The 15,219-nt window shown below is 41.6% G+C and overlaps 1 protein-coding gene and 1 long non-coding RNA gene across 7 annotated transcripts in view; one reads left to right on the forward strand and one right to left on the reverse strand.

Moving 5' to 3' along the window:
- Positions 1–771: 771 nt before the first annotated feature.
- Positions 772–7,278, reverse strand: Thumpd3-as1 (THUMPD3 antisense RNA 1). 2 transcript variants are annotated; one of them, NR_132654.1, is made up of 2 exons: positions 7,238–7,278; positions 772–1,829 (listed from the first exon to the last, which is right to left on the reverse strand). It is a non-coding gene; the product is annotated as a THUMPD3 antisense RNA 1 (long non-coding RNA). The 2 variants fall into 2 exon arrangements; NR_132653.1 differs by lacking the exon at positions 7,238–7,278 and adding an exon at positions 6,070–6,423.
- A 146-nt stretch (positions 7,279–7,424) lies between these two features.
- The window catches only part of Setd5 (SET domain containing 5), a 77,715-nt gene continuing 69,920 nt past the window's right edge, over positions 7,425–15,219 (forward strand). For 4 of the 5 annotated variants that reach the window (XM_006237012.5, XM_006237016.4, XM_039107397.1 and 1 more), the window contains exon 1: positions 7,425–7,777. The gene's annotated coding sequence lies outside the window, so the exon portion shown is untranslated. The remainder of the gene's footprint in view (positions 7,778–15,219) is intronic. The other variant, NM_001106614.2, reaches the window with a different exon arrangement.

Consider the following 15,219-nt stretch of genomic DNA (forward strand, 5'->3'; position numbering starts at 1 on the left):
CCTACCTGCTTTCTGTTACCTACTAAAAGCAATACATACTTTTCTCAAGTAAAACTTCCCAGTCCAGTGTGTTCAGTATCAGTCTTCTAGGCTCTTTAGGAGTCATTGAGTGCTCACCATGTACATCTTTCTAGAGAAGTCATTTCTCAAAATTTGGAACCTTCTAATCCTTACCTATTCCTGAAAATTTGAAACACTAGCATCAATCACATTTAAGATTTTGGGGGTGAGGGTGGTAGTCCTGTTTTCAAGACTGGGCCAGGGATGTAGCTCAGTGAGAACACTAACCTAGGAGTTTGAAATTTTGAATTTCTAGGTTAAAAGGCTCAGATGATGTTCATCCTCTGTATTCAATTGATAGGGGATAGGTATTGGTCAGCTGGAAATCAATGTATCATGGAGTTATTTATTATATACATCTTCCAGAAGTTGGCCCAGGTTCATTTTTGTTATGACCAATCAATCATTGGAGTTGAAATTGTTACACTACTAACAATGTACAAGTTTCCTCCAATTTACCTCTAAGTTTGAATTTAATCATACCTGTCAGCAGTTTACAGGTAACAGGCCAACCTCCCTCCCTTCCTGACAAAAGGGATGCCCAATTCCAACTGTGATGACCCAAACTTGTCAGTCTTTCAGAAGGATGTTTTTGAAAACACGATGTGCATGCCCCCATCTTTGGTTTATACCACAAATGAGTGGCAATGAACAGTGCCAAGGTACCACCTCCTTCGTTTTTCACCAATAGATTAAAAAGTCATTCCACACTGACCATTTTAGGACATAAGTTTATTGCCAAGCTTTCACATAAATACAAACACAGTGACAAGACCAGCCACGTTTTAAGTTTCATCCATTTGTAACATACATACATGAATTACAGATTAGAGTTTAAATCTGTGGGAAAGTCTTTAATATAACAAGTTGTTATATTGCTCAACAGAACCACTCTGAGCATTCCTTTTCATCTGGCAGATACTCAGCAATGTCAAGTATATGGTTTTTAAATTTTCTTAGCTAGTATGTATTTCTCTAACTAATACAGCAAGTAGCTTGTTTCCCTTCTGAAATACTTCAGCTTTTTAATTTCTACTTTGAAGCTTCTGACAGTTTTGTTTTATGAAACATTTAAATGTTCCTTCCATAGCATTCAAAATAATCCAGCACTCACTGGAATGACTCCCTTCAAAATGACTACACAGTATTGATGGTTCCAACACTATCTGAAGTTAGTATGTTGGAGCTGGAAAGATGGCTCAGTGGTTTAGAATACTCTTTGCTCTTGTAGAAGCTGGGTTCAATTCACTTCAGCCACATGGTGGGTCACAACCCCTGTAACTACAGTTTCAAGGGACCCAACACCCTCTTCTGATCTCACCAAGCACTAGGCATGCATATAGCTCACAAACATGTATGCAGACAAAACTCTCATATGCGTAAAATAAATAATATGAATAAATGAATAAATAGTATGTTGCAAAAGACACGCTATTTAAGCACTCTAAAGCACCTTTATCCTCATGTACGAAAAAAACTGCAAGACTTAAAAATGGCAATTGCACAACACTGCATGAATTATGGAAGGTGTAACTTAGAGTTTAATTCATACAAAACACATACCTCCTACCTAAACTACCTTAAAAAAATCCAAACCGCACAGCAGCATTCAACATAGTGACAGTATCAGCGTGCCTCTGCTTGCTTCTGAGAACGGAAAAGGCAACATCTTGGGATTATGAAAATCATGTTGATCTCGAAGACCTGTTACTGCTCAGACAGCAGGAATACAGTCTTAAACAAGCACTGTCCTGTCCTCAAGGAACAATCTAAAGGAAGAAAAACAATAATTACACAATTACTATTCTTAATTAAGATGTTAAGAGCCATGACAACATTCAAGTGAGACCAAATGGTGTAGGGTTGAGGGCATTAAGGGGAAGTGATGTTCTGAGACCATTCTCAGGGGCTCAACAATTGGTCAAAATTTTTAATTATCCTCTCAGAGAAATTAGTAGTTACTCCACTTAAGTTCCTATAAACTTACCACCAACCTTACAGGACACTCTGTATTCCTAAAACAGTATTTTTAAATCAGAAAAAGGTAGCATAACTGGTAAGTTAGCCAATTTCTATTCCTGGCCCTCAATCTGCTAGTATATCCATGGGAAGTTGCTTAAGTGCCACTGGTACCAACAGCCTCCGTTAGTTAAAAAAAAAAAAGGCCAGCTTTTACTTTTCCTTGAGAAAGGTAAGGAAAATGAGTCTACAATATCTGAAAAACACAACTCCAATCCAAGCCTAAAGAGCACTTGATGCTCACTAACAGTGTTAATCAGAATCAGTTCCTTAACTTAGTCAAAAATAGCCAAGAATATCCTCTGGATAAGTATGTCCTCCAATATATAAACTAGCATACAATAGGCTAACAAAATATCTCAACTTCAAGGTCAAATGCTTGACTCCTACTAGACTTGTGACCCAGGCAAAGTGCTCTATAGTTAGGGCTGCTAGGTCAAATAGTCTTGCCCTTGGGCCCAACCGTCATTCTAGACCAACAGTTGCAAACCATAATTACACAGTTCCACCAAACATAAGACATGTAAAAATGCCTTATCTAGCTCAAATTTTGAAAATTAAAAACAAAACCCACAAACACCTAACTTTTACACTAAGTTCAAATGTTTAACATATATAACACTTTTTTGTCATAAGTATATAAAAATCACACGGCAGGAAACTAAGTTTATTTAAACAACATCAGCAAAAGGCAAGCCCAGCACAGGACCAGGATAGTTGCAATGGTTAGTGCAGGGAAACCAAAGGAAGTGCAACTGAGTATAAACCAGACCTTACAATAGAGCTTTGTTCTGTATCTCTTGGGCTTCAACTATCACTTGAAAATGAAAACTTGGGGGTTGGAGATTTAGCTCAGTAGTAGAGTGCTTGCCTAGCAAGTGCAAGGCCCTGGGTTCGGCCCCCAGCTCCGGAAAAAAAAAGAAAAGAAAAAACCCGAAAACTTAATTTCACAAATCACAAGACCAACATTTGTTTAGTTTCCAACTCTGCTTATTCACTGGAGAAATCCGTGTCCTAATTTGATGGAAGAAACTTGAATGAAATATTTTTTGTAATATTTTAAAATCCCTGTGTGTATGCAGACAGTTTAAAGACAGGCAATCTTAACTGTAGTTTCTTAGTTGTCTGCCTTGTTTTTTGAGATATGTTCTCACTTGCCTGAAGCCTGTTAGGTACCTAGGCTTGTGTGGACAGCAAGTCCTAGAATTCCTCAAACATGCTCTAACAGGCCTGGCTTTTTTAAAATGTGGGTTGTGGTGATTTCATTCAAGTTTTCATTGCTTGAAACACAAACATTTTACCAATTATCACCCAAACCCCTTAGAAGAATCTGTCCTGCAAGTTCCAAAAGTATTACTACATTTTGTTTTTCCCTTTCACTCTGGGTTTGTTATTTGGTTGTTTAAAGAGGGAAGAAAAACAATTTAGGCTGAGTTACTACTAGTCAACACTTCTAACCTCAGCACTCAGGAGACAGCAGGCAGAACTTTAATCTACATAGCTAGTTGCAGGTTAGCCAGAGATTAGTGAGACCCTGCCTCACTAATCATTTTTATATTCACAGTAAATTAACATGAAAAGACAGAATTTTTAAACCCGGCCTTGGTTGCCCAGAATTTGGATTCCCTGGGTTTGAGACTAGAAAATCGGATTAAACAATCCAACAGTCTCTGTATACTAAAAATCTAAACATATGGTCCTAAACATACCATACTTTTAAAAAATGTTAAATAGAAAACAAATAGCTTTTATAGCTTAATAGCTTTTATAGGGAAGGGGCTCATTTAACATTAGTCCCACCTCACACTTCATAACTATTGTTTTATTATACAACTCATTTAAAAACATTTTTTAAAGGACAATTTTAGAGTTTGAATTCCCAACCCCACCCAGGAAATCAGGCTGCAAATCTCAGCAGCTGCCCTTAGAAGGCAAAAAAGCCATGCCATTTAAGCCATGGGAAGTTAGACATGTGGCAAACAGGAGACCACATGGTGGGAAGGAGGCTTTAAAGAAAGACAAAGTGTCAAAAGAGTCAATTAACTTGACCAGCAGCAGAGACAGAAAAAAAAAAAGAATACCCAGACCTCAGAAAGATAGGCAGATTTAGCAAAATTCCACAGTGGCTCGTAGGAATTGCCTCAATTATAGTTTTATGAAATCTCAGCTCCCTAAATTTTCTGTTTTCTTATAGCAGGGTTTCTCTGGGTATCACTGGCTGTCCTAGATAGAACTCCATCTGTAGACCAGGCTGGGCTCAAACTCAGAGATCTGCCTGTGTCTGCCTCCAGAGTGCTGAAATTAAAGGCATAAAGGATTAAAGGCATGCACCACCACTGGCTGGCCAAACTCTGGCCCTAAATTTTTGAAATCCAAGTTCATCAGTTCTTGCTTCCATGTTTAGTAATGGAAAACAAGCTTTCCGCTTAGAATAGATGAAGAACAAAAATTAAGTAAAACAAACAGCTTAAACAAATAGTCTACCAGAGGTTCAATTTTTATTTATTGCTTTTTTAAGTCTGCAGCTATGGCTCCTCTGTCCACAGTTACACTTCAAATAAAAATTAGTTCCTTGGTAACATTTCCAGTGCTTAAAGAGTAATTTGATTATTGGCTACCATGTTGGAACAATACAAACAGAAAGTATCCCATTACTGCAGTAAATTCTACTGGATAGCACCTGCGCACACCACCCTAAAAACCAAGCTTCACAAATACATTTTTGCTGCTTACTCCATTTTACTTGTGTCTGGCAACAAGTCAAGCAAAATTATGTCCAGAAGATACTTAGCAAAATCACATTTAAATCAGCAATAACATGAACATGAGTCAAGCCAGTCCAAGAGAAAGCACCGCTTAAATAGAAAAAAATACAGGCTCACTGGACCTTAGGTCAGGAAAGACAAACAACTAAACCTTTAAGAGTTTATATATTCTGCATTCCAGAAGGAACTAACTTTTATAGAGGAGTATAATGATTTTAGTAAGCAGGAATCAATTCCATGTAGCTCAAGAGTTAAGTGAGTATATGAGAAATAATGAAATAAAAGTTATTAGCCCATTACCAGTCTTCTGTACTGCACTCATGAAATCCACTGAAGCATTAAGGAGTAAATTTCACATGTTAATTTATGTACCTTTTAAGACAATCTAAGCCTGGCAAAATGTAAGATACATCAGGTGATATTGGGGGAGGAGATATTCATCTGTAAACCATTAACAGGAAATGGCTCAGTTTATAAATGGAGAAAAAGGAAAGAGGCATTCATGGGAGTAAAAAGCTGAACTTTAGGTTGGATTCTCAATACATCTATTGTTGTAAAGCTCTCTGAACTGTGAATAGGCCCAAGTGTGGAACACCATCTGAGGGGGTGGTGATAGAACCTGAAGTCAAGATCAAGGCAAAGAATCAACAAAGTGTACTGAAGAATAAAAAAACTGCAATGTTAAAGGCCCCAGCTACAGCCTCGATTTGTGGTGTATGAAACTAATCTGTCTGGTTTCATGAGTCATCGGACTTCTAAGATCAGGAGAGAGGGAATGCCAGTGCTCTGTCTAGGGATTGGATAAGCCAGTACAACAAATGAAAATGGGACTAAAATGAGTGTGCTAAAATACCCTTTGATAGGGCTGCAGAAGTGGGAGAGACAGACATGAAGTACTGGGCTCTTTTAAAATGCTTAAAATTCTGCTTATATATTCTAATTCACGATACTGTAATTTCATACTGTAGCAAGGATCGCAAGTGGAAGAATATTAAAATTTGGGTGGGCATGTCTTCAATCTACCTCGGTGAAAAATTCTCCAGGGCGGATCACAAGCAATAATAACCTGTAGTTTTGCTGCATAAAACCCCAGGTGAGTGCCTAGTCTATTTCCCTTATTTGCCCCTATTACAATACTTAACAACACAATCGAAAATCTGTGGGAAGTCTTGCCCCTCCAATTTTACACCTGTTCAATTCCTCTGCAGGACAACGCCCCACGCACCAGGTTAGCCTTTAAGCCTGCCCAGAAGACTCCCGCCTATCTTCCAGAAAGACTCCAGTTGCAGATCACGAGGGAAGAAGGGGGAAGGGAATCTTCCAGGCCCAGGGCGGTCCTCAGAAGACAGGAGGCAGCAGAGAACTCCCAGAAAGGTATTGCAACACTCCCCTCCCCCGTCCTGAGAAGGGTGCGGCCTTTTCTCCGCCTACTCCACTGCAGCTCCCTTAATGATAACTCAAACCGACTTTTGGAGAGCAAGTGCTTCTTGTCTCCAATACAACCCGACTGAGCCCCAACTCCTTCATCCACTCCCTGGAGTGCAATGTAGGTCTTGTTCAGCACGTTCCTCAGTGCCACAACTCAAGGAGGAATCCCGTTTGCACCCGCCCGCCGCTCAGACCGACCGCCCGTCCCCGCCCCCAGCGCGCGCTTCCTGCCACGTTGCGCAGGGGCGCGGGGCCAGACTCTGCGGCGCGGGGCCTGGGGGGAGGGCCGGAACCTGTGAGCGCCTCCCTGCCGCCCCCGCCAGCCAGCTTAGGGACTGAACTTGCATGAACGCGGGCCAATTGCAAAGGCCAGTTTTCTGAGCCCCGAGAGCCAATCAGATGACGAGGCCAGGCCGGCGGCGGGTAAAACGACTCCCCCAGAGGAAGGGGAGGGTGGGAGGCCGCTCACGCGCCAGCCACTTTCGCTGACCCTCCCCTCCCCCGCCCCGCCAGAGGCCGACCGCGCCCGCACGTCCAGCTCGCCTCACCCCACCTACCTCCCGCCCCACCCAGTGGGCACAGCGAGGCAGTCAGCGGCTGCGCACTCCGGCAGCCGTTAATTGACAGGCGCCTCACTCCAACCAAAACACGCCATTTGTGTTTTCACACGCGGCGGGAGGAAAAGCAGCCAATCAGCGATGAGACATCGACCGGAAGCGCTTCTCCGCCCCCCGTGGGAGCCATGGCCGCGTCCGGTGGAGACTTTTCCGCTCCCTTCTCCCTCCCCCTCCGGTTGCTGCAGGGCGGCCGGATTCCTGACTACCACCCGCTTGCCCCTTCCAGGGTTAACGAATCGAACCCAGCTGTCCCACAAAGCGGCTCCACCGTCCTTGGAGGGCCTACCGCGGCCGCCCGCCCCCGCAAACGCGCCAAGCCACCCTCCCGCCAGAGTCCCGATCCCCTACCTAGCCGAGGCTCTCTGAGGAGCCGGAGCCCCAGAGCACAGCCTCTTCTTTAGGCGGCCCCGGCAGCCTCCGCTGATTGGCGGGGAGCTGGCCAATAAGTGTGGGGCGGTGGGCGGAGAGGCCAATGGCGCGGCGGGAGGGGGCGTGTCCCGCGTGCCCCTGGCGCCGGCACTGGGAATCCCCGTGCGGTCAGTGGCGTTTCCGCTCGGGCAGCGGGCTGAGTGAGCTGCCGCCGCTGCCGCCGCTGCCGCCGCCGGGGGAGGGGCGGCCGCCGCCCGCCTGCGCTCAGAGACTCACGCAGCCCTAGTCCCGCCAGTCCGCCAACACAGTAGTGCCGGCCCCCCTCCGCCCCTGGCCCTCCCCCTCCCCGCCTTGGGCTCGCTCCGCCTTTTCTGCCCCCCACCCCCACCTCACGGGTACGGGCCATTCCCGGCCAGGAAACGCCGTGGCGCCGCGTTGGGCCTAACTCGAGTCTCGCTGCCTCCCGGGAGTGCCGTGCGCCGCAGCCCGGGCCCAGGCCCCGGCAGCGCCTGGGTCAAGGTAAGGGTCCAACAGAAAAGAGACACCGAACCACACGACCGGGCCCCGGGGGAAGAAGGGTCACCTCAGTCTCCCAGCGTTCCCTCTCCTCGGTGTCGTGGGCCTGGGCCTCCCCAGGCTGGTAGCAGGAAGATGCTTGCCCTTTTCATCTTCTCGGCTACCTTTACACACCACTGCACCCCTCTTGCCCAGGGAGAAAGGCTCCCCTTAATCTAGTCGACCCCACTACCTTTTTAATGTCTTCCCTGGGTCAGGACTCTTCCCCTCCCCCTACTCTAGTCTCCTCTTTTTCTGGGTACTGCCTACTTCACGTTTATATCCTTTTCACGAGAGGCCTCTCAATCCTGCTCTCAAAATACACATACTTTTTTTTCTGTCCCTGAGCCCCCACCTCCACCCCTGTTCTTGCGGCCTTGTGACAACTCTGATCGCTCGTGGGGGCCCAGTCCTCCCCTCCATAATCTTCCTGAACGCCTTCCCTTTGGTTTTCCAGTCCCTATCTCAGATGGCTGCTGCTTTTCCCACACCAAAGACATTACCTTCGCCACCCCCACCTCACATTCTTGGACTCCCTGTGGCGTATGCCCCAGTATCTTTGCGATATCCCTGTTGAATTTGTAGGGTTCTAGCCTGGAATTGAGCCAGATTTTGTCGTTTTTCCTGCCTAGGGCGTGGAGAGCGATCTTTTAAGAACGACTTTAAAGAAGGGGGGGGGGGGAAATGTGCCCCTAATGAATCCTCTTCCTCTATGCGTGCAAGCCAAGACCTAGGTGAATGGTGGTGGGCAAAAGCCCTGGTTTTAGTAGGTGAATCGCTCTAAAGGAAAGTTTCAACTGCTGGGAAAGCCCCTTCTGTGCTAATTTATTCTATAGGGCGCCTTTGCCTTCATTCTTAGGAATAAGGATCTTTCTCCTCTATACTGATGCTGCAGCAGCCCACCCTGCTGGTCTGGGTCAGGGGTGCGTGTATGACCTGCATTTTCTGCTTTCTCATGTTACTTGTGTAACGTGTTCACTAGCAACTCATTTCTTGCCCAGAGCTCTGGGCTCTGGGTTTTATCTATACCTAAATTCTTTTTGCCAATTGTTCCTGTGCTCAGAATACTTAAAAAGATTCAGGTTCTCTAATTTCCTCCATATCTTGACTAAATTGTTTTTAGATGACATATTTGTGACCAAGGTCATGTTTACATTACTTCCTTGGGTATATGTTAAATACCTATACTTTTGATTGGGGAGGATCCAGATGGAGGAGGTTCCAGGAGGAGGTTTGTGTGCAGCATATTGAGAGGAAAGTGTTTTGATGGTTAATTTTATATTAATAATGGTTTAGGTCGCTAGGAAGAAAACTATAAGAGGTAATTTTAGATGTGTGCAATCTGACCTAGGACTAAAGCAGAGAATACTGACATAATTAGAGATTTCTGAGCTTGGAGGACACAGGAATTTCTTTTCCTTGGATTTCTTCCAGTTTTCTCAGGAGGATCATTAGTTCTCTGGCCAAAATTTGTGGCCTGTTATGAGATTAGAGGCTTTAAGGTTATTCAGATTGTCATATGTAGAATATTAAATTATGTTCTTTGGTAGGACACGACCTAAGGCTCTTGTTCCTAGCTGTAAATTTAAATTTGATTGCTGAATGTTTGGGGAATTGACCTTTTAAAAACTAAAACTTAATGCTTACTCCCAAATTGCTGGTTTAATTAAAACGAATATTTGGAATTTGGTATACGTTGATTTTTTTTTTTCTAATCAAAGATCTCAATTTGAAACAGTGACCTTAGGATTGTTTCTTTCTAAAAGCATAATTCCAACCCTTCCAGCATGGAGCACTTGTCCAAAAAGAAAAAAAGAAATGTGTTAAGAAGTGGGGGTGGGGTAAAGAAAAGGTTGCTCCTGTGTTGGATCACAGGAGTGAGTATACAAGGCGGCGGCAGCTGCTGGCTCTGGAGCTCTGGTTGCTACGTGAGAAGCTTGAGTAGTGCTGGCTGCTGTCTCCAGGGAAGGACAGCAGTGCAGCGTCCATTAATGCTGTTGGCTGCAGGGAACTGCACTAAGCGATGGCTGCTCAGGACTGGAAAGAAACCTTGCTTGCTTTCCTGGGAAATGGCACTGCTGAGCTGGTTTGCTTTTTGCTAGTGAAGAGACCAGAATTAGCAATTCATAACTGTATCCATTTATGGATATCAGCATCTGAAAACTGGATCAAAGTTAAAGACTTGGGGTTTTTTGTTTAGGGAGGGGTTGGCAGCTTTTTGTTACTATCTAAGGTTTTATCCTTCACAGGACTTAAAGTTCATTAGTTTTTGATCCTTTTAACCTCTTTAAAAGACTAAAATAGTAATTAAAGATTTTTGTGAGAACAAGAATAGGGTGAGGAGGATCTTTGTTTTGTTTTTCCAATGTAACTGACTTGTTTTCCTCCATCTTTTAATTGCGTGAGTCATTTCAGATTTGTATTTGGCCCTCCATATTAGGCCATATTTACCTTCATGAATAGATAGATGTTCTACTAAACATCTTACTATAATTGGATGCCTAAACTGAAAAGAGCTGCCTTTGAATTAATGCTTGTTTTGTTCTTAATTTCTAAATTTATCTGTAGACCTCTTCAGATTAGATACACTGATATTTGACTTATAAACTGGATTAATCATGTATGTGTTAGAATATAGACTTTACACTGAACAAAGATGTGTTTTGGCAATAATCCATCAGAAACACAGAAAGAATATTCAGAAATTGAATAAGTTTAGTTCAAGATACTAAGAAGGCAGCAAGAGTCTGTTCTAAGCTTCAATTACCCCACGTCCACTCTGCCCCTATCTGAGCAGAACCACAGTGATCGTTGATTAAGTCTTTTTAAGTAGTTTGTCTGGCAAGGAATATTTGAAAGTGCACCATCTCCCAGGTATGTTCAACACATGAAACCATAGGGGTTTTTTTCTTCCCTAAGATTATTACTACAACTAATACCTTTTCCTTCAGGATTCTGTTGGTTCAGTTTTTGTACGGATGTATTTAGATCTCATAAACATCTATCATTTGTAGTAATGGCTCTAGTATTTGTAGCAAAGAATGAAGAAAAAAATGGAGAGTATTTTACATTCACAAATGTGGGTCATATTGTTTTTCCAGTGCTAAAAACAAGTCCATTAAAAAAAAAACTCTCTTAGTGATTGATTTAGATGGTTGTAGTAATATTACTGTTACTTGGATAAGGAGCTGTATCCCATAGGTCATACAAGTTTCCTTAGAAAGTAATAACTACTTTTACTTCCTGTTTTTTTGAATTGATTGTAGTCATAATAATTTCTGGAAGATCAAGAGGCTTTTTTCTTAGAAGGATTACTTGAACTGGCATGCTTAAAAATGTCTACATCTTTTGATACTGTTTAGTATCTAGGAGCCTGCATACTTTCTGAAATTATTCTGACCCTTTTGACGAAGGTGGAACTTTGAAACATAAGGCAATAGCAGTCAGTAATGTAAGTAAAATAAAATTTTATTACAATTTTGGCTAAACTCTAGTGATTTGTCAGTTTAATTTGAAATTAGGAGGCCTAGCTAGTAGTGAACTTATTATATGTGTATATAATAGTTCAACTGGTAATCATTTATAATTTGATTTAAGGTATCCTTTCAGGTAGACTTAGAAGAGTAATACACTTATAAGAGGTTTGTAGTACTCTGGACCCCAGAGATTCTAACCCATCTAGTAAACGGCATGACCTTCACTTGGTATTATGATTCGTTTCTCTAGTGGCTGGATTCAGGGAAGTTGCAAAAGGTAGAGGGAATACCCTTTCTTTCACTTATCTGTGTATACTTTAAGTCATGTAATCTTAGCAAAATTGCCCCATTCTATACTGTTATAAACTGATTAGAGATGCCAGTAACCCTGAGAGTTGATTCTGTTAGAAAGCACCCCTTGGATGAGTTCTTACTCAGTAATCGAAGAAGGGAGCTGTGAGGTACACCAAAGAGTGAAATTAAGTACAGTCTGTATGTTTTTCTTACGAGTAAGGCGAGTAAGGGTTTTCAAACCCCTTCCTTCTCTTACTGTTTTTTTTTTTTTGTTTTTGTTTTTGTTTTTTGCAGAATATCTAGGAAAATACCTTAATGTAAATTTCCATAAAGTATCTTTGATATGTTATCAGGAAAGTGAAATTTTCAAAACCCTAAGAATATTGGTCAGTTTTGTTTGGGTGGGTGTGTGGGTGTGGGTGTCTGTCTCTGCCTGCCACTTCCCTCTTTTCTGTCTTGTAGTATGAGGCTTCCCAGAGTTTTCATGGTACATTGAAGTGATAATCATACATGTATACACCCAGAGATGAGGAAACCTTTTAGCCTTAACGTTGGGAATTACAACACAAAACAACAATAACAACAACAACAACAGAAAAAACCAGTTAAAGAATTCTGGCTAGGGAAGTTTTTGATTTATATTAGAGAATCAAGGGAGAAATGCAAGTTCCTTGTTGCTCTATTTGAGAACTAGGTGGAAGTATGGGAGGAGCCACAGACTTCTCTGCTGCAAGATTTGGTGTGGGTAGAAAGGGGAGATTTTTGTTTGAAATCGCCAGCTGCTTATGTCAGACTGACTCCCTTATTATGCCTCCAGTAGGCCTGTCAATATGGCCAAACAGCTAGATAAGTGCGGGGCAGGACAAAGGGCTCTTTGCACAGCAGGGAAGCAGTGTTCGTGGGGGAGGGGCCGGAGGTAGGAAAGGCAAAAGGAGATCCCCCCCCCAGGAGATTATTCACTTTGGTTTACAATTAAATAAACTGTTTTTAGTTAGCACTTAAGCCTTGAATTTATGCCAAGCATATACTTTTAAACCCAAATTTCATACATACTAGAAATCTGAAAGAACCTATTCTATCTTCCAAGGGGAGGGGGGAGATCCTAAAGCTTTGTATGGATTAAAGTGAGTCCTATGTTCCCTGTCCTTCTACATGTAAGTTGCCTCCTTAGAGGACCAGGTCTAGAGGATCTGCTAGGCAGATTATAATAAAGATTGGAATGACCTATTCTGTATGAATTAAATTTGTATTTCAGTATATGCAGTATGTTTAGTTGGGTTTGGATTTGACAAGGTGTACTGTTTTCCTTTGTGCGATAATTGCATGCTATAACTTTGGTTTTATTTTAGTAAGAGGAAAAACACAGTCCAACATTTAAATGTTTGATCATTATCGGGTAAAATGTGTACTGAAAAGGGATTTTTATAACTGGGCCTTTTAGCTCCCATCTGTATTCTGTACTCAGGAAACTGAGTCAAGAGGCTGAGCCAAAGATTGATGCCAGCCAAGCTATAGAATAAGACTGTTGTATCAAAAAACAAACAGAAAACTTCCAAAAACCACCCCCCCCCCGCGCACACACACACACACAAATACCATATTGTTTTAGTCTTTCTCCTACTTTTGCAGAATCTGATATGCTCTGGAGATTACTACTTGTCCTCATCTTTTATTTTAGGCTCAATCCTATTAGTTTGGGCTTAGATCTCAGCAAAAGGTAATTGCATTTAGCTCATTACTTAATGAAAATTATGGTGTTAGAGTGTGTAAGTTGTATCTCTTTTATAGGCAAAACCATGAGAGAAACTGCCAAAATTAGGTTCCTGTTGAAGGTGTCATTAGAAGGTTAAGAGTCTGTCAGCTACTTTTAAAGTAAATGTCAAATGGTACATGTATACTAGTTCTTCTTAAAAATTACATTCACAAATTAGACAGTAGTTATTTAGATTACAAAAGATTCTTCCTTATAAAGTAGTGTATGACAGCTCATTTCCACAAATGGTTTGTCTTAATAGAGTTTAACTTTTAGAAATCCTTGAACTGTTCTTCCAAGAGCACATCTGTTGTTTGAAGGAATAGAGAACTAGAATACTGTTCTCTTTATGGATTAGCAAAGAAGACATTGTTGCAAGCTAACATAATCAGAATACTGTATATAATGTACATTGATCAAGTAGTGTTGTTGGTTTTGTTTTGTTTTTCTCTGTCTTTTGTAAAAAGAAATATAGCATGTTGCCCATGTAACATTTTATTTAAGTATGGCAGTCTTGGCAGTTACAATACACAGAATATTTTGATCTGAAAAAAGAAAATTAAGAGTTTGGTAGAAGGCTCAGTTGGTCAGGTATTTGTAAAAAGAACACTTGAGTTCAGTCTTCCAAACCCACGAAAAATTGTGTGTGATGGGTAATGGATGCTTGTAATTCCAGCCCGGGGGAAGGCAGAGACACCAGGTCTCTAGGGCTTACTCACCACACCAGTCAGCCTGGCCTACTTGGCCAATTTAGGCCCTGTCTAAGAGTTGTGGGGCAAGAATGCCTAAAAAATAAAATGAGGTTGTCCTCTGACCGGAACATGCATACCCATGTGCACACACACCCAAACAAGAAAGTAAATTTGTGTTACTATCACTGCTGGGAAAAGTTTCTCATCAGCAAAATAGCAACAACATTAATATGAACTCTAGTGAGGTATATTATACATTACTATAGAAATTTAGATGGTCTTTTCTTTTCACAGTCTGTTACCATGGATTATTTCCATAGATTTGTGAGGACTAAAAGGAAGCTAGTTCTTCTAGCCTCAGTCTCTCTACTAAATATCTATTCCTAGTGTTAGCAAAACATTAGAAGTCTCTTAAAATGTGGTTTTTATTGCATCTGTTGACTGAATCAAACTAGAGACCTAAAACAAACCCTGACAAAAGTGAGAAAGTAGGAGACTACATCTTAATTCCAGTAATATTTATAACTTGGGGCTTTCCAAATAGCTAATTTCATTTTTGTAAGACCGAGGTAGCAGTAGGCCAGCATTGGAGGGAGGTAAAGCACACACAGCACCTCATCTTGCTGCGGCTCCACCTTACTTCCTGCTATTATTATCTCACTACGCCTCTTCCCAGCAAAAAAGAAACTAGGACAAAGGGGGGAATTGAATGAGCTACTGTAGTTTATATATTACGGTAGGCTGTGGATTTGTTTATATGTTCTAAAGCTAATACTTAAAAGTCTAGTGACAAATAACTTATGTCTTCCTCTCTTGGTACCCTGTTTCAGATTCTTAGCTTACAGAAAGATTTTAAAGCATATTTCATTGACTATTTATGTTATTTACCACTACCAGATGCCACTGTGTCATAAGGTGAAATCCATTTTGTATTTGTAGTTTATATTGGAGATTAACATTAAACCTTTGTGTGTGTGTGTGTGTGTGTGTGTGTGTGTGTCTGTGTTGACCTCTTTAACATAATTATTAAATAGCTGTTTAAATATTTCATACCTGAATTCTTTTAAGCCTTTTCCAAACTACTCAAAAAGCAAATTTTAATTTTTATCATTTTTGTTCTATTCTGGTGCTCAAATTTTCTCCTTCACTCCTGAAATGTGGAGACTTGGACCCCCAATAATTCATCTGGTG

Source organism: Rattus norvegicus, chromosome 4 (assembly GCF_036323735.1).
Source record: "Rattus norvegicus strain BN/NHsdMcwi chromosome 4, GRCr8, whole genome shotgun sequence".
NCBI classification, from domain to species: Eukaryota; Metazoa; Chordata; class Mammalia; order Rodentia; family Muridae; genus Rattus; species Rattus norvegicus.